The 23065-nt window shown below is 44.3% G+C and overlaps 1 protein-coding gene across 4 annotated transcripts in view; it reads right to left on the reverse strand.

The window, feature by feature from the left end:
- Positions 1-23065, reverse strand: part of Flnb (filamin B) — a 143484-nt gene that overhangs the window by 115602 nt on the left and 4817 nt on the right. The gene's annotated exons all lie outside the window — the stretch shown is intronic.

A 23065-nucleotide genomic window follows, 5' to 3' on the forward strand; every position in this document is an offset into this window, starting at 1 on the left:
TGAAGGTCACAGACGGGCTTTTCCATGAAAAATAAATAAATAAATAAATAAATCCCCCAACAACAAAAAAACCCTTTCAAAATAAGTCAAGAATGTGGAAAATAAATACAAGGAAAAAATGATCACAATTAACTGTTGAATATCTGTGTTAACTAACATGTATTAATTAATGGAAGAACCATTGTTTTTTTTTTCTCCCAGTTGTCAAAACACTTAAGCAACAACTCCTTAGGTACAAAGAAGCTATACCCATTTCATCTCCACACAGAGGCACTTGGTATTCAAAGAAAATATTCACCAGGAAGAAGAAAAATAAATCCAAAAACTCTATAGACTTGTTTTTGCAGTGTGAAGGAGTAAACCAGGTAAATATGCTGTTTATGTCATTGCTGAGTGACATCCCCTGCACTGTAGTTTTATTTCAAATCCAAATCCTACGCACTCCATCACTTGGTAATAAAAAAGGAATGAAACACAGATATAACATGGGTGAGTCTTGAAAACATTCCACTGAGGGAAAGAAAGACACCAGCTACACTGGAATACATGTTGTGTGGCTCTACCATAAGAAATGCCAGAACAGGCAAATTCGTGGAAACAAAAGTACATTAAGGGCTGCCAGGGCCTGAGTCCAGGGAGGATTGGAGAATGGATGCTGATGGCTGGGTGGAGATCAGCTAAAAATGTTAAAAAAAAAAAATTGTGCAGTGGAAGTTACACAGTTCTGTGAAACACTACAAATCACTCACTTAAAGGGTATGCAATCTATGAACTGGATTTCAATAAAGCACTTGGTTTGAAAAGCCTATGTATTCCTCTGCCTTACTTTTCCTAGTAGGAGGTTGTACTATATTATAAGAAGAGCTCAGTTGAAAGCTGAATTCCCATGACTGAGAGCATCTGGAGTCTAGATCCTCATAACACACAACAGAGCTGTCCCGCTGGGCAAATCTGTAAAGCTGGGGCAGCATCAGAGAGCATCTTAAGGTTCTCAAAGACATTCTATTAAAATTAAGTCTGTTTTAAACAACACAGTTTCCAAACTTCTGTGAACCTGAAGGAATAATAAACCTTCATTAGGTTTACTGAAGCCTAGGCTTCAAGTCCACAGCGCAGGATTTTTTTTCCCTTTGCTGAGCAGCATCTCCACTTCCTCTCAGCCTTGCAGCTCAGTTCAAAGGATGCCACAGGACGGTCACTTTCAACACTAACTGTGGTACTTTTTAGGGACATTTTTCCCTACCACATTTTATGCTCTGATGATTCCACCACCACACGTGAACACTGGAAGTGGAAATCGGGCCAGCCACTGACCTGTGAGTTTGTTAATCAGAGGCTGTCAGCCCTGCAGAGGCCAGGACGGTCAAGGGACATAACCCTTCTCCTGGGGTCCATACAAACTTTTTCCTCTCTTCTGCAGCAGATGAAGCCAGACACTGGAGCCACATTGGACAAAACCAGAAGCCAAAGGCAACACACTGGAAGTAATCAACGCTGATTAGCATTTGGGGAGATCCTTGGCTTTAAACGCATGCATTGATTCAGTTTTTCCAAAAGAAGGCATCCTGTCTCTCAGACGATGCTGCAGACAGTGAAGGAAGGAAGAGTCCCCACACTGGAGCAGAGGCCAGCTCCAAGAGTTCCCCAGGTGCTAATCTGGGCCTTGCTTTGAGGCAGGAAGAAGCAAGCCACGTAGGCAAGTTGGAACTGTGGGTAACATGTTCCTAGTTTGGAGACTGGCTCTGGACATGGGTTTTTCCTCCTCCTCTTCTTCTCCCCCCCCAAAAAAAAAGTAGAATTTCTTTGTGTAGCAGCCTAGTTGTCCTGCTACTCACTCTGTAGACAAGACTGGTCTTGAACTCAGAGATCCGCCTGCCTCTGTCTCCGAGTGTTGGGATTAAAGGTCCCCGGCCCCCCGACCTGGCAGGTATTGTTTTCTTAAAATTGTCAGTGCATTAAAAAGTCCATGAAATTCTTCAACTGCTTCCCAGTCTATCAGAAGAATTGAAATCTAGAAAGGTGAATGACTACTGTCAACCCAGTCCTAGGCCTCGCAGCGACCTGTTAAGTGTCAAGTTTCCAAGAATAAAAATCATTAACAGGGATGGGCCAGGCCTGTTGGTGCAGGCCTGAATTCCAAGCGATTTGGGAGGCTGAGGCAACAGGGTTACATACTCAAGGCTTGGTATGGAGTAATAAATTAGTTCAAGATCAGCCTGGACAACTTTGAGACCTTATCTCAAAATACAAAGATGAAGCTGGGCATGGTGATGCATGCCCAGCACTCGGGAGGCAGAGGCAGGTGGACCCCTGTGAGTTTGAAGCCAGTCTGGTCTACTAATAGCCAAGAATACCCAGGATGACACAGAAAAGAAGAAGAAGAAGGAGGAGGAGGAGGAGGAAGAAGAAGAAGAAGAAGAACAAGAACAAGAAGAAGAACAAGAACAAGAAGAAGAACAAGAAGAAGAACAAGAAGAACAAGAAGAAGAAGAAGAGGAGGAGGAGGAGGAGGAGGAGGAGGAGGAGGAGGAGGAGGAGGTGGGGGGGAGGAGGCGGGGGGGGGAAGAGGAGGAGGAGGAGGAGGAGGAGGAGGAGGGTTGTTGTTGGGATGTAGTTCAGTGGCAGAGGGCTTGCAAAGCATGTATGAGGCCCCTCAATCCTCAATTACATGCACACACAAACAAAGACAGTGTATGAGCTTACAAACACTAAGCCCCCTAAAAGTAAATAAGTAACAATATCCACCAGGAAGAACCTGTAATCAGCCAGAGCTGATGCTGATCTGAAGTCTGAAGGCCAAACCCACGGAAGTGTTTCCAAGGTAGTTTGGGAACCCAGGCTGGGATGGACTAGGTGGGTTTAGGTTTCTAGAAAACTTTTTCAGCCTTTAGCACAGGAAATAAATTCACACACACCAAGCACAGACAGTGTAGCCGAGTGAGACAGCCAAAGTGTCAGCCATCCAAGGCAGTCCTGTGAGGAGCATGGGGCAGAGTAGGGTCACCAGAAAAACCAAAGAAATGAAATAGTTTAACAAATCATCCACAGAAAGAAAATTTCAGAATGCTAAAATCTCTCTACCCAGAACTCTTTTTAAAAAAGACAAAGATGGAAGCATTTGAGTAAGTCAGCTGGCTGGCAACCTTTATGGGGCCATTTGCCACGATGTGCTGGGCCACTCAGATGGTGACAGTGAGGACAGAAGGAGGGAAGTCCATGAAGAAAAACCAAGAAGGATCTCGGGGAAGAAACATGAAGCATAACCAGGATGACCCTGAGCCATCTGCATAAATTGTTTTAGCCAATTTGGCTCAAGGTAAGTATGTGAACTGCCCCTGCCCTGCGAAGTGCCCAAGACACTTGACACTTAGGCGACAGGAGCAGAGTACGTTACCTATCATTTGGAAACTGATTTTTCAATGAAAAATTGGGTTTAGACCTCATGGCTGGTGGTGGCTGTGAAGTCAGATCTTTCAGGAAAATCAAGGCTGGCAAGAGATCAAGAGCCACCTGGGTCCAGCTACCACCCCAGAAGACCAGCAGGTGTCAGACAGCTGAAGGGCCCTGCCTCAATAGCCTTCAGATACACACTAATAGCTACCTGGGTCCAGCTACCTCCCCAGAAGACCAGCAGGTGTCAGCCCAAAGGCCCTGCCTCAATAGCCTTTGGATACAGACTAATCTGTTACCAGATGCTTGATGGGCGCCAACAGATGCATTTACCTGGTGACTGTCTGCAGCAAATCCCAATTCACATGTCTTCTCTTACACATGAAAACATGAAGCCGGGCGGTGGTGGCACACGCCTTTAATCCCAGTACTCAGGAGGCAGAGGCAGGCAGATCTCTGTGAGTTCGAGACCAGCCTGGTCTACAAGAGCTAGTTTCAGGACAGGCTCCAAAACCACAGAGAAACCCTGTCTCGAAAAACCAAAAAAAAAAAAAAAAAAAAAAAGAAAAGAAAACATGAAGCTGACTATAATCACATAAAATGATACTGAAAGCAAAAAAAAAAAAAAAAAAAAATTGAAGCCTTCTTCTGTCCATCAAGACCAAGACAGTGAAGCTCTGGGTCCAGACCTCTGGTATTTTCCCACTTCCGCTGCTATACCAGGCTTAGTTACATATTTACCAGCCATGTAAACTGAGGACACTCAGTTTCCTCATTTGTAAAGTTAGCATTAATGCCATTCCTCAGATTGGTTTTGCCTCAGCCTTCTAAGGGGTGGGGTCATAGGCGTGCCCCAGCCACAAAGGTAGTATTTGGTAAAGAACTCACTAGTCCCTACCAATCAGATATCTACAAGGACCTGGCTCCTATTAGGACTTGCAGGGATAGTCAAGATGACTCCCACTTAATAAGAAGGCCCAGAGTTTCTACAAGAGGAAAACGTAAACAACTACCCTTTGCCAGACAGCTGCAGGCTCCTGGGGAGCGAAAGAGAACAATTTATGCAAGCTCCCCCTGCAGTACCAGTTTCTGTCTGCTTGTCTTTACTCCGTGAACCAGTGTGCACTAATGTTTCACAAAATGCTAACCTTATGTCCAGCACCTAAGAGCAACAGGGGTGCTGGACAGGGGCACAACTGCCACCACAGCACTGAAAGGATGGACTTGCTTCTGTGCACCTCTTCAGGGTTCGAGAACACAGCTCCTTACTGGAAGCAGCTACTCGTCTTTAAATCTGCAACCTCCCACCCACCGACAAATCACGGTACCATCCTTGGCAAATACAAAGGAGAGGAGGCACCAAAGCAACAGGTATCCTTTCCAGAGCACCTCAGAGCACTTCTGGATTCCCCAGGAAGAGAAGAACCAGCAGACACTGCATTTGAATTCCCCCAGAAGGCTACATTCTGTCTAGTCACCGTTCCTGTTGAAAATAAGCTGAAATTTCAGTAAGTTGAAATAGAGTGAAATCTGGTAGGCAGTGCACTAGTTGAGAATCAGGTGAAAAGGGAGTGAGGGCCTCGGTTCATCCCAGAACACATAAGGCCCCAGACTTAATCTCCAGCACTGGAGGGCAAAACCAGTAACTCTGCCAAGAAAGTCAATCTTAATTTGGTGGTAAAAGACCAGTGGCAGACAAGTGAGATGGCTCAGTGGGAGAGGCACGTGGCACCAGGGCTGAGGATGATGAGTTTCATCCGCCAGGATCCACATATTTAGAAATATTGCACTGACTCCCCCGATGTTGTCCTCTGACCTCCACATGTGTGTCCTGACCAGCTCCTACATGTCCCTCCCCCAATAAAAGGTATTAAAATAAAAATGGAAAATTTGGGTTAAAATACATTAAAATAAAAATTGAAAGACTAGTAGCTCACATACTCATCTTTCTTTGTAACAGTAAGAACGAGCTTCAGGCTCAGGGTCTTCAACAAACTCTTTCATTGGAGGAGGAAGTGTTGAGACAAGGTAGCTCTCAGGGAGGTAGCCCTCTGTACAGCAGACTGGCAATGAACTCAGTCACGCTTTAGCCTCTGGAGCGCTAAGAATTTCAGTTTTCTCTCACTGGCATTCAGGGGGCTCACGACTGCCTGGAACTCCAATTCCAGGGGATCTGATAACTCTAGCTTCCTCAGGTACCTGTGTACAGCCCCCCCATCACACCACACCCACATCACACCACACCCACGCACTCACTCACATTCGCAGACCCACTCCCACACACATCACAACACATATACCCATACCCTTAAAAATAATAAAAGGAAATTTTAAAAAAATCAAAAAGCAATACAAGTACCCTGAAAGACTACAATATTAGTATAAAAAGTCAGGATTGAGCCAAATTTATGATTATAATTTGAATTCACAATATTGTGGGAACATGAGGAAGAAGGGATTAGCTCTACCTGGGGGCTGGGAGAAGGATTCACAAGAAGGGGAGACACCTGCATTGTTTCTTGAACTACAAGAAAATGTAAGTGCTTAAAGAGAGGCAAAAGCAACTTGTATGGATATGGAGGGGAGCTACCCCACTCACCAAAAATAAAAGGTGCACCTATTACTGATATATGGACCACTGCAAGGGAGAGCAGCCATGGAACACAACTTGCCTTGTAGGTACTTCATGAGAGACAATTCAAGTAGCCATAGGTTAGAGTTGGGGACACAGTTCAGTGGCAGAACACTTGCCCTGGGTTTGAGCTCAGTACAGCAAAAGCAAACACATCAGCAGTTACCAAAAAACGAAACTGCATGAGCTTCAGCTTCCATTAGGAGGCAGAGGATTTATTTCATCACTAGGATCAAACCACTTCAAAAAGCAGCAGACTGAAAAGAACTCTTGAGGGGCTAGGAACGTGGCTTAGTTGGTATAGAATGCTTTCCTCAAATACATGAAGTCCCGGGTTCAATCCCCACCTCTGCATAAACTAGGCATGGTGGTGTACCTGGCTACGTGGTGAAAAGGACTTTAATGCCAAGCCTGGGCTTAGTAAGAACACCATGCTTGGTCAGCAATGCCTGTCCGTTGTGGACTAAGTACTCTGTGGGTGCTAGTGCCTTCCTGGCCAGATTCTGGTCTAGTTCTCCAAGTCTACAAAAGAGAAACAGAACTTATAATCAGCAGTTCGCCAAGGACCAGAGATGCTGGCCCGCCCTGTCCGTACTCTGTGCTCCGGCAATTTCTTTCATCCGAGTCAGAAGCATTTAAGAGCGTGGATTTATTTATAAAGAAAAGTAAATCTGTCCTATTAATTAAGAAGTTTTGACATGCATGGGTCTGAAACAATCAAGCTTTGTGGATTTTGGCCCTGGTGAGCTCACCAGCGAGCGCGGGATGATTTCATGTGAAACTGCCTCCCTGCAGAAACCTGGTCCTAATAAAAATCATGCCCAATTGCAACCCCAGATGAGTATGCAGCCACCTCTCCTGCCTCATCAACAAGGGGCATCCTTTAGCTCAGGGTGTGTGTGCCATGAAGAGCCATAACAACGGCTCAAAGCTCCCACCCCATCCTAACACTCTTCTACCCTGGAATCAAATTCAAAATGAGAGGCTGCTGGTTTGAGCTATGTCTTTTGCTTCCTTTAACAAATTCTAGACATCAACCAAACCCCCTATTCCTCAAACATTCATTTCTTCTTTGAGCTCTTCCTTCTCAAGAAATGGGAGGGTGGGTGCCTGATGCTTTTCACCAACCCCAAACTTGGGACTCTCTTCAGGTGGAATAAAATTCTGTGTGTCTGCAGGTCTATGAAGTTACTTGGTATTTTAGAAGGCCTAGACAATATGACACTTTGAGTTAAGTCGGATTTTATTTCCTATTCATAGCTAAGTAACATATTCTAAGAAACGTAATTTGGCTGTGCGGTTGATGGCAAAGCCTTTCACCTGGGAGGCAGAGTCAGGCAGATCTCTGAGTTTGAGGCCAGCCTGGTCTACAGAAATAACATCAACTGGGGACTAGAAAGATGGTTCAGGGGTTAGGAGCACTGGCTGCTCTTGTAGAGGACCTGGGTTCAATTCCTAACACCGACATGGTGGCTCACAACCATCTGTAACTTCAGTTTGAGGATCTAATACCTCTCTTTTGAACTCCTTGGTACTAGAAACATACATGGTATACATTCATACATGAAAAAAAAACACTCATAATAGGAAATTTTAAAAAATTATTTTATTTTGTTTTATATGTATGGGTGTTTTGGCTGCATGTTTATCTGTGCACCATATGTATACCTGGTACCCACAGAGGCCGTAAGAGGGCACAGGCTCCCCTGGAACTGGATTTACAGATGGCTGTGAGCCACTATGTGGGTGCTGGGAATTGAACCCAGGACCTCTAGAAGAGTAGCCAGTGTTCTTCACTGCTGAGCCACCTCTCCAGCCCCCATATATATAAAATTTTTAAAAATAAAATCTTTAGCCGGGCGGTGGTGGCGCACGCCTTTAATCCCAGCACTTGGGAGGCAGAGGTAGGCGGATCTCTGTGAGTTCGAGACCAGCCTGGTCTACAAGAGCTAGTTCCAGGACAGGCTCCAAAGCCACAGAGAAACCCTATCTCGAAAAACCAAAAAAAAAAAAAAAAAAAAAAAAAAACTTTAGAAAAAGAAATGTAAATAGTATGTGTGCTTGGGTGCACGTCTGTGACATGAACAGGTAATCTCACCTCACAGGCAGGGACACGGCACTGACCCCAGGTCATCAGGTAAAAAACACATAGCGATACCGTGTTTTCATAAAATGAAGGGGGACTCTAATCGTGCCACAGTGCCCTATGGGAAAAGTCAGGCATTTTATCCTGTCTTCAATATTCCTAATTTCTAACTGGGGAGTATAACATGTGACCTAAACTCACTTAACAGTGATGTGCCTGTGAGTGCTTGAGGAGAGGGCAGGTGACACAGGCTGCTTAAATCACACTGAATCCTGAGGCTTCTTTCTCACTGAAATATGAAGTATGGCTGTAGAGTCTAATAGTGTTCTAGCAACAATATAACAAAATAATGCAAGTACCATGGAGAAATCGTCCAGGGCTCTCTGGTGAACCTGCAACTTCTAGGTCGAACTGTCCGCCATACTTCATGTTTCAGGGGCTATAATCAAGGCAGCGAGATGTCTCTGTCATTTCTAGAGTTTAGAAGTTGCTTATTTCTTGTTTGCTTAGGTAATATTATATCCTTCTGGAGTCTTTGATAGAGTTGAAGAATAGATAGATAGATATAGTTTTCTTTAGTTATGATAAAGATAAAATAGATGTAAATATTGTAACTGTAATTCTTACTTGATAACTGTTTTGCTATATGTAATTTTGCTATGTTAGAGCCTTTCCTTTTTGTTTAAACAGAAAAAGGGGAAATGATGGAGGAAGGTCATTGGCTAATAAAGAAACTGTCTTGGCCCATCTGATAGGGCAGAATTTAGATAGGTGGAGTAAACAGAATAGAATGCTGGGAGGAAGAGGAAGTGAGCTCAGACTCGACAGCTCTGCTCTCTGGAGCAGACGCCATGCACCATGCTCCCCTCTCCCCGGCAGATGCGATGAAGCTCTGACCCAGGATGGACGTAGGCTAGAATCTTCCCGGTAAGCGCTCCTTGGGGTGCTACATACATGAACAGAAATGGGCCAAGCAGTGTTTAAAAGAATAGAGTTTGTGTGTCGTTATTTTGGGGCATAAGCTAGCCAGGCAACCATGAGCCGGGGTGTGGGAAGAGGCCCGCAGCCCCTACTACAGTCTGCCTCTATTGCTTCTTGACTATGTGGCCAGTCACTAAAGCCACTTGGTGCCTCAGTTTCCCTACCTGTAAAATGGAAATGAGTAAGGAGGCTATGTGGCTGGTAGTAACTTGGCACACAGTGGGGGAGCTTACTGACTAGTCCTTAAGTGATGGCTGGAAAAGGTTGTACCCACCACGCCACTAATCGGCCCACGTGGTGAGACTATGGGAACTTTTGTCTATACTTAGTTTCGAGAACTATTTACAATGAAAATTTAAAACTTTTGTGATGGAGGACAGATAAAAGTTAAGTGATAATCACTTTCACTAACCATCTTTAAAAAAATACTATCTATCTTTAAAAATAAAACAAGAACCAAACTGGGCATGATGGCACCCACCGTATTCCCAGCACTCAGAAGCCTGTGATGGGGAGATGTCAAGATGCAGGTCAAAGTTCAAAGAAACTTTGAAGGCACAGGTATACAAGGTATATTCTGTCTTCATAATGATAATGATACTCTCCTATGTGAAGGTGTGTATATCTAAGGGTGGGAGTGTATATGCCTGCAAAAGTACCCTTACTATATCTGAATTATACTCAATAACACTGGGTTTTTTTGTTCGTTTTAACTTTTTAATGTAGAAAGACCAGTACACAGTCCCATAGTTGGGGACTAACAAAATGAGTTTGGCCAGTGCAAAGGTTTTCCCAGAGTGCAACTCTCCCTGACATTCATTCCACCGACAAATCATGCCCTACCCTGGACTTTTACCTACTTTTAGACACAGTGCAAATATTTCAGCAACTCTTTGGAATTACCTTGAGAAACATCTCTGTCAGACAAAAGAGCTATTGACAGGAAGCTCCTGGAGGCAAGCTTCTGGAGTTCTGTGTCTTTGGGAATCCCAAGCTTCTGTTGTTCACAAGCAATGGGAGGGCCTTATACGCTAAATTAATTAGCTCAGGTCTTTCAACACATCTATGAGGAAGGCTCCTACTAAGCATGAATGTCTTTTGTCTTAATATCATATCTGAACATCTTGAGGATGATCTATTCTCCTTATTACAAGCTGGGCTCAAACCTGTATGCAAGGCAACCAAACAGAATAATAAACACAAGATATTTTTCTCCTTTCCATGGTTAAATAGAGAAATGCACTATAGCAATCCTTTTTAAGAGTCTTGTTACGTTGCCTGGTCTGGATCAAACTTCTGGGGGGGCTCAAGTGATTTTTCCCAAACCTCGGAGCTAGAACTGCTGCTTTGTGCCACTATTCCCAGCCAGTTATGCTTTTACTTGTTTTAGTGTTGGAGCTCAAATCTAGGACTTCATACACGCTAGGCTACTGCTCTACCACTGAGCTACACTCCCAGTCTTTTTAAAAGAGAAACAGTCCAGACAAACACACGGACACAAAGAGCAGGAATGGAACAGCACAACACAATTACCACTCAACTGAAGAATACATGAGAATCAAAAGTCTCTGCACATCCCTTTTTTGGTTTGTTTTTGAGACAGGATTTCACTGTGTAGCCTTGGCTAGTCTAGAACTAGCTATGTAGACCAGGTTGCCCTCAAACTCTCAGAGATCCACCGGCTCCTGTCTCCCCAGTGTTAAGATTTAACACATGCACTACCATATCCAGGTATAAACCCAGGACTATGTGCACCAGTTAAAGCACACACACACCCCTGGCAACCACAAGTTTTGGTGGTGGTTATTCCCATGAAGATATATGTATTGTATTACACATGAGTGGTAGTATGAATGTAACTGTCCCCCATCATCCCATAGGAGCGGCACTATCAGGAGGTATGGCTTTGTTGGAGTGGGTTTGACCTTGTTGGAGGAAGTGTGTCACTGTGGGGGTAGGCTTTGAGGTTTCCTATGTTCAGGATACCACCCAGTGTCTCAGTTGACTTCCTGTTGCCTTCAAGATGTAGGACTCTCAGCTATTCCTCCAGCACCATGTCTGCTTATATGTCGCCATGTCCCACCATGACAATAATGGACTGAACCTCTGAAACTGTGAGCCACCTCAATTAAATGTTTTCCTTTATAAGAGTTGCCATGATCCATGCCATATAAGAGTTGGGCGGTGGTGGCACACACACCTTTAATCCCAGCACTTGGGAGGCAGAGGTAAGTGGATCTCTGTGAGTTCAAGGCTAGCCTGATCTACAAAGCTAGTTCCAGGACAGCTAAGGCTGCTGCACAGAGAAATCTTGTGTTGAAAAACCAGAAGAAAAAAAAAGAAGAAGAAAGAGAGTTGCCATGGTCATCCTGACAGCAATAAAAACCCAAACTAAGACAACATGTAAGTAAAAGTTAATAAACTATCACAGTAAAAATATCCCTCAATTTGCTTTCTGGGTCCACATTACATTTGTAAAACTGACGTAGGGTAAACACGTGGGACGTAGACCCTCTGGACAGCTGAAGGAGGTCTGCTGAGGGAGGAAAGAGTGGGGTAGTGTCAGAATCTACCACTATACTCAGAACAGGGTATAATTTAAAACTTACTCATTGTTTATTTCTGTGGGTCACAAATCACAGAAAGGCAAACCACAGATAAGGAGGGAACCACTGGACATTACTAATCGGAGCCGGTGACTACCAGCCACTGTGCATCACAGGGATGTGGTTCTCTCCCCAGTTCCTGCCCTCCATCAGCTGGTCGGGAGAAGGCTTAGCCTGAGTGTGCTGCTGGTTACTTTCCACGCTGCTCATCTCCTGCTCATTTCCCCTCACGCTGAGCACAGGCGAGCTGCCTGCCGGCAGGGACTTTATAGCACTGTTTTGGATTTATTTATGGTTACCTTCCGTTTACTTAGTGATGCTGCTTTTCCATTATGATAGTGACACAAAGTCTCCTTTTCAATTACATCTGTTGTAAAAGTGAGTCAACTGCAGGGGGAGGGAGAAATAAAACTGAGTGAAAAATGAAATAGAGACAGCTATAGGATGTAAAACCAGGAGATGCAGATGGAGAAGTTGAGTTTAAAGAAGGAGGTCCTAATGACCAGAGAGACAGACCTGGAAATAAGAGCTAGACTAAGTCTGGGCTAGCCACCTGCAGATCATATTGATAACACTGAACTACCGGAGCTGGAGAAACAAGAGCCATTGTGCAAGGGTTTGAATTTTTGCCCCATCCCATGGAAAAAGCACCTGGGTTGACTCATGCCTTCCTGTGGTTAAACTGGAGTTCTGCCTTCATCACTCAAGAGCCTTCACTAACTCTACCTTTGGGAAAGGGGCTGGATGTTCCCTGGCCACGGGAAAGAAAATGACAGTTATTAATGCTGCCCTATCAGACAGAAGTCTAACCTGATCATGAGATCAGCAAGCAAATGGAGGAAGCAGGTAGGCTGTGTAGGATCCACACATAGCCCTTTAGCCTGGGAGTGGGAAGGCTGGGGCAGCTGCTGAGAACTGAGAACTCTGCTATCATTTTCCAGATCCACTCTTGCGTTAGAAAGCACAGAATTCACTAGTGGCAGCTTCCTAAAACCCATGCCGGCTCAGCAACGTTGATGTCCAGTGTGGTTCCCAAGAACTACTGTAAAAATACTATCACAAGCCTCATCACACAGGGTTGGATCATGCTGGGATTAAGGCCATACCCAGGACAGTGAAAGTGTTGCAGGTGTTGTAGCCCTACAATGCTCCAGATGTCAAGGGCCTGGATTAGAGGGGAGAGAGAGAAAGATACTCAGGGCCAAGGCGGGGACCGCTAGTCTTCAGGGGATGGGTGGAAGCAGCCAGCACGCTTTGCTCTTTTGCTCCAGATTTCTGAAAGCTTGCAGGATAGTCAGAGTCAGCAAGGATTAACCCTGAAAATGCCTTGTCTTCCCAGTTTGCTACACATCATCATTCCCACTAAACACTGAAAAGATAAGCAGGGGCTGTACCTGCGACATTAGCAGAAAGACTTATTTTTCCAGGGTTGAGTGGGGCCAGGGCTAAGGACTCAACAGCACCAGTTGTCATTTCCTGAGCACGCGCTAGGAGCCAGACACAGCAAGAAGACTGTGAGGGAGAATATTTGCAGGTTTTGTTGCTCCCTTTGAAGCTCAGGCTGGCTGTGAATTCACCTACTTCAGACTCTCAAATGCAATCCCCGCCCCTTTTTGGGTAGAGTCTCTCTATTTTGCCCAGGCTGGTTTCAAACTCCTGTGTTCTAACAACCCTGAGCCTCAGCAGCAGCTGGGATTACAACTCACCATGCCTGTCTGGAGAGCAGAGAGAAACAGCTTCCTGTGGCCAGAGTACACAAAAAGCGTCAGGCTATCACAATTCTTTCACAGGCCATCTCTTATACAGAGAAGGTAAAACCAAAAAAGAAAGAAATGAGCTGGGGAAATGGCTCAGTAAACTGCTTGCCACTCAGATATGAAGATCAGATTCAATCCCCAGCACCCATGAAAAAAAAAAAAACAAAACTGCCCTACCCACCCCAACATGACAAGCAAGCACACCCACATGTGAACATGAACACATACACAGAATAAAAGTGAATAAATAAAGAGAGAGAGAGCGTATCAAGTGTGGTGGCTCAGGCTTTTAATCCCAGCACTTGTAAAACAGAGGTGGTGGATCTCTGTGAGTTTGAGGCCAATCTGGTCTATAGAGAAACCCTGTCTCGAAACCCAAAAACAGCAACAAAAAAGGTGTGAGATCATTTAGCAGGTAAACTTGCCTGTGCAAACCTGGTAACTGAATTTAGTCCCTAGGACCTACATTATAGAAGGAGAGAACAACACCCATAAGTAGTTCTCTGACTTCTACACATGGGATGCAGCAATGTACACCTGACCCCCTCATCACGCACTCACACACACACTAAAATATACACTTTTTTTTTTTTTTTTTTTTTTTTTGAGACAGAGTTTCTCTGTAGCTTTGGTGCCTGTCCCGGAACTAGCTCTTGTAGACCAGGCTGGTCTCGAACTCACAGAGATCCGCCTGCCTCTGCCTCCCAAGTGCTGGGATTAAAGGCGTGCACCACCACCGCCTGGCTTACACTTTAAAAAAAAAAAAATCAAAGAGGGCTGGCAAGATGTCTCAGCAACCAAAGATGTTTACTGCCAAGCCTGATGTTGACCCAAGTTTCTTCTCTGAAATCCACATGGTGGAAAGAAGAAAACCACTCCTCAGAGTAATTTTCAGACCTGTACACATGAGGTCTCTCCCTCTGCTTCCCTCCCTCCCTCCCTCCCTCTCTCCCTCCCTCCCTCCCTCCCTCCCTCCCTCCCTCCCTCTCTCTCTCTCTCTCTCTCTCTCTCTCTCTCTCTCTCACACACACACACACACACACACACAGATGGTTTTGGTTTTTCGAGATGCAGTTTCTGGGGCTTTGGGGCCTCTCCTGGAGCTAGTTCTTGTAGACCAGGCTAGCCTTGAACTCAGAGAGATCCGCCACCTCTGCCTCCCAAGTGCTGGGATTAAAGGTGTGTGCCACTACAGCCCGGCTCAATAAAATGTTTTAAATAAAAAAATAAATGGGAGGGAAAAACGTTGCAAATGACAAAAATAGATTTATGGAAGAAAGAATTCCGTAGGGAGAATAAATTTAAAAAAGAAAATGATAACCTGTGGTGGTTTGAATAAGATTGGCCCACATAGGCCCATATATTTCAATATTTAGTTCCCAGTAGTGGGACTGTTTGGGAAGAGTTAGGCGATGTGGCCTGGGGTGAACTTTGATTTTTCTTTTTTTCTTTTTTATTTGCTTTTTCTTTTGAGCTTTGAGATTTTAAAAGCTAAACTATTCTCAGTTACCTCTCTCTACCTCCTACTTACAGAAAAACACGTAAGCTCCCATCTACTGCTGCAGCACCTGTCTGGTGCCTGCTGCCTGCCCTCCACCGTGATGGTCACAGACTCTAATCATCCCACCCTTTAGGAGGCTAAGGCAGAAGAATTCCCCAAGAGCTGAACCTGCCTAGGTTACAATGTGAGATCCAGTCTTTAAAAAGAAAAAAGCATTGTCATAGCTGGGTGGCGGTGGCACACCTTTAATCCCAGCACTCCTGAGGCAGAGGCAGGCGGATTTCTTGAGTTTGAGGCCAGGCTGGTCTACAGAGAAAGTTCCAGGACAGCCAAGGCTACACAGAGAAATCCTGTCTAGAGAAACCAAAAAGCATCATCATGCTTGCTATCTTTCTAACAAGGTGGTCTAGAAGGCCAGAAAATACCATTAGCCTAAATGGTACCCACCCAATGGCTAATCAAAAACTTAGTGACCTCTTCTCTTGCAAGAAGTCCCAGTCTTAGATTTGACCAATTCCTGGCCAAGGTTCAAACCACCTCTCCCCACTCTTGATAAAGAGATCACTTCTTCCTCTAGCCTGAGGTGACTCTCACCAGTGGGGGGAGGGGTACAAGAAGACTTGACTCCAGGACAGAGTACGGGGGACAGGTCAAAGTACCTCCTCCTATCAGAACACTCCAGAAACGTCTCCCAAGGAATGAACAGGGTCTTTCTGACCCACAGTTCTAAGTGCCTGGAGAGTGTTTGTGTTAGAAGTGGCTTTCATTCCATCTCCTTTGCCTCACAGGAAATGGAAACGGGATATTCTGTTGGTCTGGTGTCCTTGTGAAGTACCGGGAAGATAGTTCCTCCCTAAGAGCACGAAGTGATTTTTCAAACCTCTACAAGACCCTAGAAAGGCAAGAAGAAACCAGGCTGTCCAACTCCCCTGTCAGGGACTTCTGAAACCCATTTTAAACTGGATGTAGCTGAGCAACTAAAAACTAAACTGAGTTTCTCTACTAAGGGGCCAAACATGAGCCAAAAATCGCAACAGTTACCAAGCATAATAACTGTTATTAGCAGACCTTGGCACTCCCCGTACAAGTTGGTCCTAAAGCTTTTAAGCCACAGGAAGTAGCTGGAACACCCCTGACCAAAACATATTTCTGAACTAATGGAGACTTCCAAACCATAATAAGAGGCAAATAAGACTTTCAATTTTAACGCTGCTCCAAGCACAGTTAAAACTCAAAGGTGAATCTTGGTACAAACACCAGTGTGACCAAATGACTGCATGAGAAGTTCCAGTCTACAGTCTTTCTTTTCTGAAAAAAAAAAAAAAAAAAAAAAAAAGCATATCTCTCTTTTCCCCATTACAACCAAAAGAAACAGTAAGTAAGATTCTCTGAAGGGAAATAAAAAAACTCACTGAAGTTCTTCTTTAAAGATGAGATCCATGCTTTTCAATGTTCTTCGTTTTTTCTTTTTTTGGCAAAGTAAATAATTACAAATATAAATTTTAAAATGACATTTATTTATATATCAATTGGTGTGTGTGTGTGTGTGTGTGTATGTATGTATGCGCCCGCCCAGGGATCATATATGTGAAAGAAGTTAGAGGGCAATTTTCAGGTATTCCCTGTCCTTCCAACATGCGGGTCCCAGGAACTGAACTCAGGTATTTATGCACGGTGGCAAACACTTTAACCTACGCCATCTCACCAGCCTACAAATATGACTTTTTTAATTAGAGGAAAAAATGCATTAGAAGTAGATTTCAAAAACTTAGTTTACAAGATTAAAACCTTGAGGTTGGATCCGTGGCTCAGTGGTCAACAGCACTGGCTACTCTTCCAGAGGACCTGGGTTCAATTCCCAGCATCCATATAGCAGTTGGCAATTGTACGAGGGACCTGACAGCCTCACACAGACACACATGCAGGCAAAACACCAATGCACATAAAATGAAAATAAATAATTTTAAAAAAGATTTTAAAACTTAAACAGCCACACCCTCAACTAGACAAGCTGGGTTTGCCTCAGATTCCTTTTCTGTATAAGGACATTATAGCAATAACTACCTCTTAAAGTTGCAATTTAGTTTCTTTAGCTATGGTTGAGAAGCCTTTATAACAAGTTCTGGTAGTTAACACTCAATATGCATTCTTTACTTCTCATGGATCTGATCCTTGGTGACTTACTATTAAATTCACTGTCTGAGCTTTACATAGCAACTTGGGAAACCTTGCTTTCTAGTAGCTGATGACCAACTGTCAGTGTTGAAAGGGTGAGTATGAAGTGCTGAATTAAGTTCTGCATCGCAGATCCAAAAATGAGTTGTTTTGCGGGGACACCCACCATCCCCACTTTAACAAGATGCAAAAAACAAATATCCTGAAATCTGCCCAAAACAAGCACATTGCAAACAAGTCAATGTGCTGGGCTTATTATTCAATCCACTGTGCTAGAGACTGTTTATTCAGTAAGTTATCTCTTAAATCCCTACTAAGTGCCAAGCTCAGGGACACAGAGGTAAAAGACACAGCCCCTGCTTTTTAGAACAATTATGATCCACAGCAGAGGAGACCAAGTCAAATGTGGGGGTGGGATATGGGTCCTAAGGCCAGGGCAAGGACCTCCAGCTAAGTGACTGCCCTTGGATATCAAGAAAAGAGAGCACATAAAAGAGACCCAGAAAGGACTGTGTTGAGAGGGGCAACTGCAGGAAACGGAAGGCTAACACACCTAGATCCTTCCAGAACAGTCCCAGATGTCAGCTAGCCATCTTCAGCTGCTGAGGAACGTGACAAGCCACCTAGAGTTGCTTCTAAACCAGGATCCAACCGCCCCTCTATTCAGGACACTCTGAATTCTGCCTTGGAGGACCTGAACAGCCCGGATCTTTCACTATGTTCCACCTCTTTCTTTTTTTTTATTTTTTATTTTATTTTTTTTTTGGATTTTTCGAGACAGGGTTTCTCCGTATGTTCCACCTCTTTCTAAAGGAGTTGTGTGAACAGAACCCAGTGAGAGCTCTGCTCAGTTAAGGGAACTAGCAAGTCACAAAGACCTGCTAAGTCTAGGAATTCAGTTCAGCTGGTAGAGTGCTTGCCTAGCGAGCAAGAAGTCTTGTGTTTGATCCCTGGCGTGGAATAAAACAGGTGTGACAGCACATCAGAAGTTCAAGGTCATACTTGGTTACACACCAACTTTAAGGCCAGCCTGGGGATATATGTAACCCTGTCTCAAAAATAAAATAAAATAAAATAAGATTTTAGCATTTGGGTCCCTAAGGTACCCACCCAGAGGAATAACATCTGTCCCCATTTCTAGCCACCTTATAACCAATGAGAATGTCACTTATTCTTAGACTCCAGAGAGTGCCTGACAGACTGTGGAATGCTGAATCATTCTTGTTTTCTTTGAATCTGTTACGTCCCTTCAGGAACATGCAAGGAAGTGAGAATGAGTCACATACGAATTATGGTACCAACATGATAAAAGGCAAACTGTTTCCTCGAGGGATGGCTTCTAGGGGGCAGAAAGGAACCTGACTTTAGCCACTAGAAACCTTTCCTACCCCTGCTTGCAAGGGAGGCTGCCGGTCCTTCAGTCGCAGTCAGCACAAGGTGGAGACAAGGACCGTTTCTTCTTTGGGGAAGGAAAGCCAACCGCTTTTTTTTTTCATCTTAAAATCTCAATTTATGTGTCACAGCAAATTTACATTGTCCCTGCCACAAATCCCCTCCCGTTTTCCCTATATTGTGAGGTTGCCAACATTCCAAGCTAAGTTCCAAATAATTGCAGCCTCACTGGTTGTCTTTCTATTGGAAAGGAAATTCCAGAAAAGTTGTCTGGCATGGCGAAATCCTTATGAAAATACCCAGTAAGGTGACCGAGCCAGTTAGTCAAAAGAGCTTCAAATCTCCATGAGGAAAGGAATTCATGCCAGCATAAAGGGCCTTAGATACAGAGAACAGGAGTGCTGTGTTAAAACACCCAGGGCTTTCAACAAGCCAGGCCTGAAGTGCTCAGGAGGCTGAGCCCTGAATGGGCCCTCAAAACAGCCCCTCTGAGGAGTGAAGGCCATGGGCAACACAAGCTCAGCTTCAAGCACACAGCTTCCTTCCTGCTGGTGGCCAGCCTGAGGCCAGCTGAAAAACGAACAGAAAGTCACTTGGTGGAACTGCAGGCAAGATATGCCAGAGCCAAATAAAGGATCATTGCCAGACCTGAGCAGAAAGGAACCCTGTACTCCTCAGAAAACAGCCTGGTTAATGTTTAAAGGTAGCGGAAGGGATGTAGGACAGGTCATTTCTGACAGCAGAGCTGGGCCAATGTCCACTGTCACCAATGCTCTCATGATAGGCCAGCGCTCACATCCCAACCCCACGCCCCACCCCACCCCACACACACCCCAGTCCACACCTGCTTTATGGTGGATGGAAGCCACAAGGAATTCCTAGGATATTTCCGTCCCCTCTGGCTTCCAGGCCTCACAGCACAGGACCCCAAGCAGACCCCGCAAAGCAAATAAGCTTTTGTTGTTCCCCAATAAGAACCAAAGGCAAAGAAATCACAAAAAAGTCTAAAGATACTGCAGAAAGCCCCCTCTACACATAATCAATGCTCCTGGTGTTGAAACAGGTAAGGTAAATGGGCCCCAAGAATTCTGTAGCGCGTTAGGAAATTTATTTCTCTCTCTCCCTCCTTCCAATAGTAGGATCGAACCCAGCCCTTACACTCTAGATAAACATTCTCTCACTTAACTATACCCCCATGGACACCACCCCTCCTTTGATTTTTACCACTTTCACTTTGAGACAGAATCCCACTAAGTCGCCAAAGTTGGCCTTAAATTGTGAACCTCTTTTGTCAGCTCCCGAACAGGTGAGGGTTGTATCATCAGGCCCAGCTTGTAGAAAGAAAATTTAATGTTACAAATGAGTAAAATCTGAAGCAAAAGAAGAAATAAACCAAACACCTCCACCACCCAATCAAGAAGAAAAGTCTTTTCCGCAACCTCTTTCTACAATAGACCTATTTTACTTGACCAAATGCACAGTCTGATTGACAAGAGAATACTTCACTCTCACAGGTCAGTCTTCTGAGATAAGAACAGGACAGTCATCTACATACTCTAGAAACACAGAACTGAGTCACATACATACTCCAGAACCACAGAACTGAGTTACATACATACTCCAGAACCATAGAACTGGATTGCATATATATTCCAGAACCAAAAGATTGAGTTACAAAAGAAAAGGAAAATCTGCACCTAATATTTTAAGTAAGTTTTGTACTGGGCCACATTCATAGCCATACTGAGGAACAAGTGGCCCTCCGGCCTCCAGTCAGACATAAATGACAGACAGGTACAGCCTGTATCATACCTGACTAATAAAGGGCTGTGGATCTCAGCCTTAGTTTTTGTACCTATAAAATGCAAAGATAAAACACTCAGAAGGTGGAGGCAAGATGATCACAGACTTGAGGATGGTCTGCACTATAAAGTGAGACCCTATCTCAGAAATAAAAGAAAGCATTACAGAGCTTGCAATGGTGATTAGAATAAGAACTGGACAGACCAATGCATAGCAGACAGAAGGCATGAAAGCACGTGATGTTAGAGTAGAGGCTGAGTGGGACACACCTCAACATTGAGCACACAGACAGCACCATCGGAGGCAGAGCTGGTACCAAGAATAGACAAGGAAACAGTACGACATTGATGTCCCGCCAACCTGAACTACTCAGAAAAACCACGTTCTGATGGGAGGGGAGCAGCAGTCAGCAGCTCTCAGCCCAGTTCTGTGTCATCACCAGTGTTTGCTTACAGTACAAAAGCATGCGGCCATGGCAAGTCTACAGTATGGGGACTGGCTGAAAGAAGACTAATGGCGGCAACTGCTCTGTGGTAAATTTTGCCACAAGACAATAGGTGAAGTAAAAATCCCATCCAATTACTTCATGACAAGTTTGTAGAAGAGAAATAGTAACTATCATTGATCAAAGAAACACACTGAAGGCAAATGAAAGAAGGCTCCTAGCACAAGTGCATCTGTAATTCCAGCACTTTGGAAGGCTGAGGCCATCCAGAGCCATCTATCTCAAACAAAAACAATCAAACAAAACATATTGAATAGGTAGGAGGGTTGTTTTTTTTTTGTTTTTGTTTTTTTTTTAAATCTCCCCAGCTCCAATTGTTACACCAAGGAATATAATTCAAACAGTCAGCAGGTCCCTTCTTTAATATCTCCAGTATAGCAATCCTCACCATTTTGGCATTATAGCCTACGGAGAACAACCTGGTTTTCTAATTATCTTTCCCAGGAAAAGCTCTCCCTAGGACGTGGGCTGAGTTTCTCATGAAAAGCAAGGCAGCCACCTCAAAGCCTTTAAAGAAATGTTATTGTTCATTACATGATAAACCTGAGTGTACTCAGGGCTCATTGCAACGTTCAAAAGTAACTAGCCACAGCAACAATGCAGAGGCTGACATCTACTAGCATGGCATGGATGACAACTGCAATGATCATTAATGTAGGAACTGTAACCATCTAGGTTGAAATGGCTCATTCTATCTGGCTTAACCGGTTAAATTTATGGTAGGTGGGGTTTAACACAGACCCAGTTCCTTAGAATTAAGAGTAAAGTTAAACAAAAAATAATAAAACAGGGACTTGGGTAGATGAAGAAAGAAAAAAAAACTAAGGCTATAGCTTGATGGTAGAGCACTTGTCTATAGCATGCAAAAGGCCCTGTACGGATTCCAATATTGGAAAGAAGAGGCAAGAATATTTGGAATTCTAAGACCACATTAAGACTCTGTTTTAAACAAACAAAAAAGAACAATAATATTAATAGATGAACATGTCAACATCATTGTGCTACAACTTATGTGTGTGTATGACAGCGTCTTATGTAGGTAGCCCAGAGTAAGTTGAAATTTGCTACACAGCTGAAGATGACCTCAAATTTCTGATCTTCTTTCCTCTACTTCCCACAGATGTGTGCCAGCATTACAGGTTCATTCAGTTCTAGGGTCCAAACTCCGGGCTTGGCACATCCTAGGCAAGAATTCTACACAAGCCGGGCGGTGGTGGCGCATGCCTTTAATATCGCAGCACTTGGGAGGTAGAGGCAGGCGGATCTCTGTGAGTTCGAGACAGCCTGGTCTACAAGAGCTAGTTCCAGGACAGGATTCAAAACCACAGAGAAATCCTGTCTCGAAAAAACCAAAAAAAAAAAAAAAAAAAAAAAAAACCCCAAGAATTCTACTAACTGAGTTACAGTCCCAGTCTAATCAAAAATATTGTTCTCTGCCACCCTATTTTCATTTTGCAGATGGAGAAGCCAAGGTTTAGAAAAATTAAAGCAACACACATCAGGGTATTGTGGGGCAGAGTGAGCATCATAATCCAAGTTTTAGGTTCATGCCTGGGTTAGCAGGCCTAGTGCACGCTGGTCCTATGTAGCCAGAAAGCAAGATGAAAAGGCATGGTGATGCATGCTTTAATCCCAGCACTCAGGAGGGAGAAATAGGTGGATCTCTGAGTTTAAAGCTGCCCTGGTCTATAAGAGAGAGTTTCAGGAGAGATGAGGCTACACAAAGAAAGCAACCGTGAGATAGTTTGAGATAAACAAACAAACAAACAAGATGTCTAAAATCCCCGACCATTGCCTAAAAGCTTGGGTTCTGAGCATCTACTGTCCCAAATGCAAGGTAGTCACCCTCAATCAAAGAGCAGCCTGCTTGGTGATGCCTACTTACAGGGCAGAACCTGGACTTGTGGGTGGGAATGCTGAAAGACATACTTGGCTCCAAATAAAAGCCCTCCTTTCCACAGACTCTCCAAGAACCAAGAATGAAGGCTGGCTGGCATGCTGGCTCCATGACTGCTGGAGCTCAGCGGAGACCCAGCCACCATCTGGAAGTGATTTGGCCCAGAGATTCCTGAACTGGGTGGGAGGTTGGAATGACAGGCGCCTGGAGCTCCTGTCCAGCTCAGAAACAAAGCAAGTGTGAATGGACTCTGGGGGCAGCCAGAACACACCAGGGTCATCCCCTTCCAAGGAGCAGACACCCTCCAGGCAGCTCCGCACTATTTTAGAAAGTAGGACCA

This window comes from Chionomys nivalis, chromosome 5 (genome assembly GCF_950005125.1).
Source record: "Chionomys nivalis chromosome 5, mChiNiv1.1, whole genome shotgun sequence".
NCBI classification, from domain to species: domain Eukaryota; kingdom Metazoa; phylum Chordata; class Mammalia; order Rodentia; family Cricetidae; genus Chionomys; species Chionomys nivalis.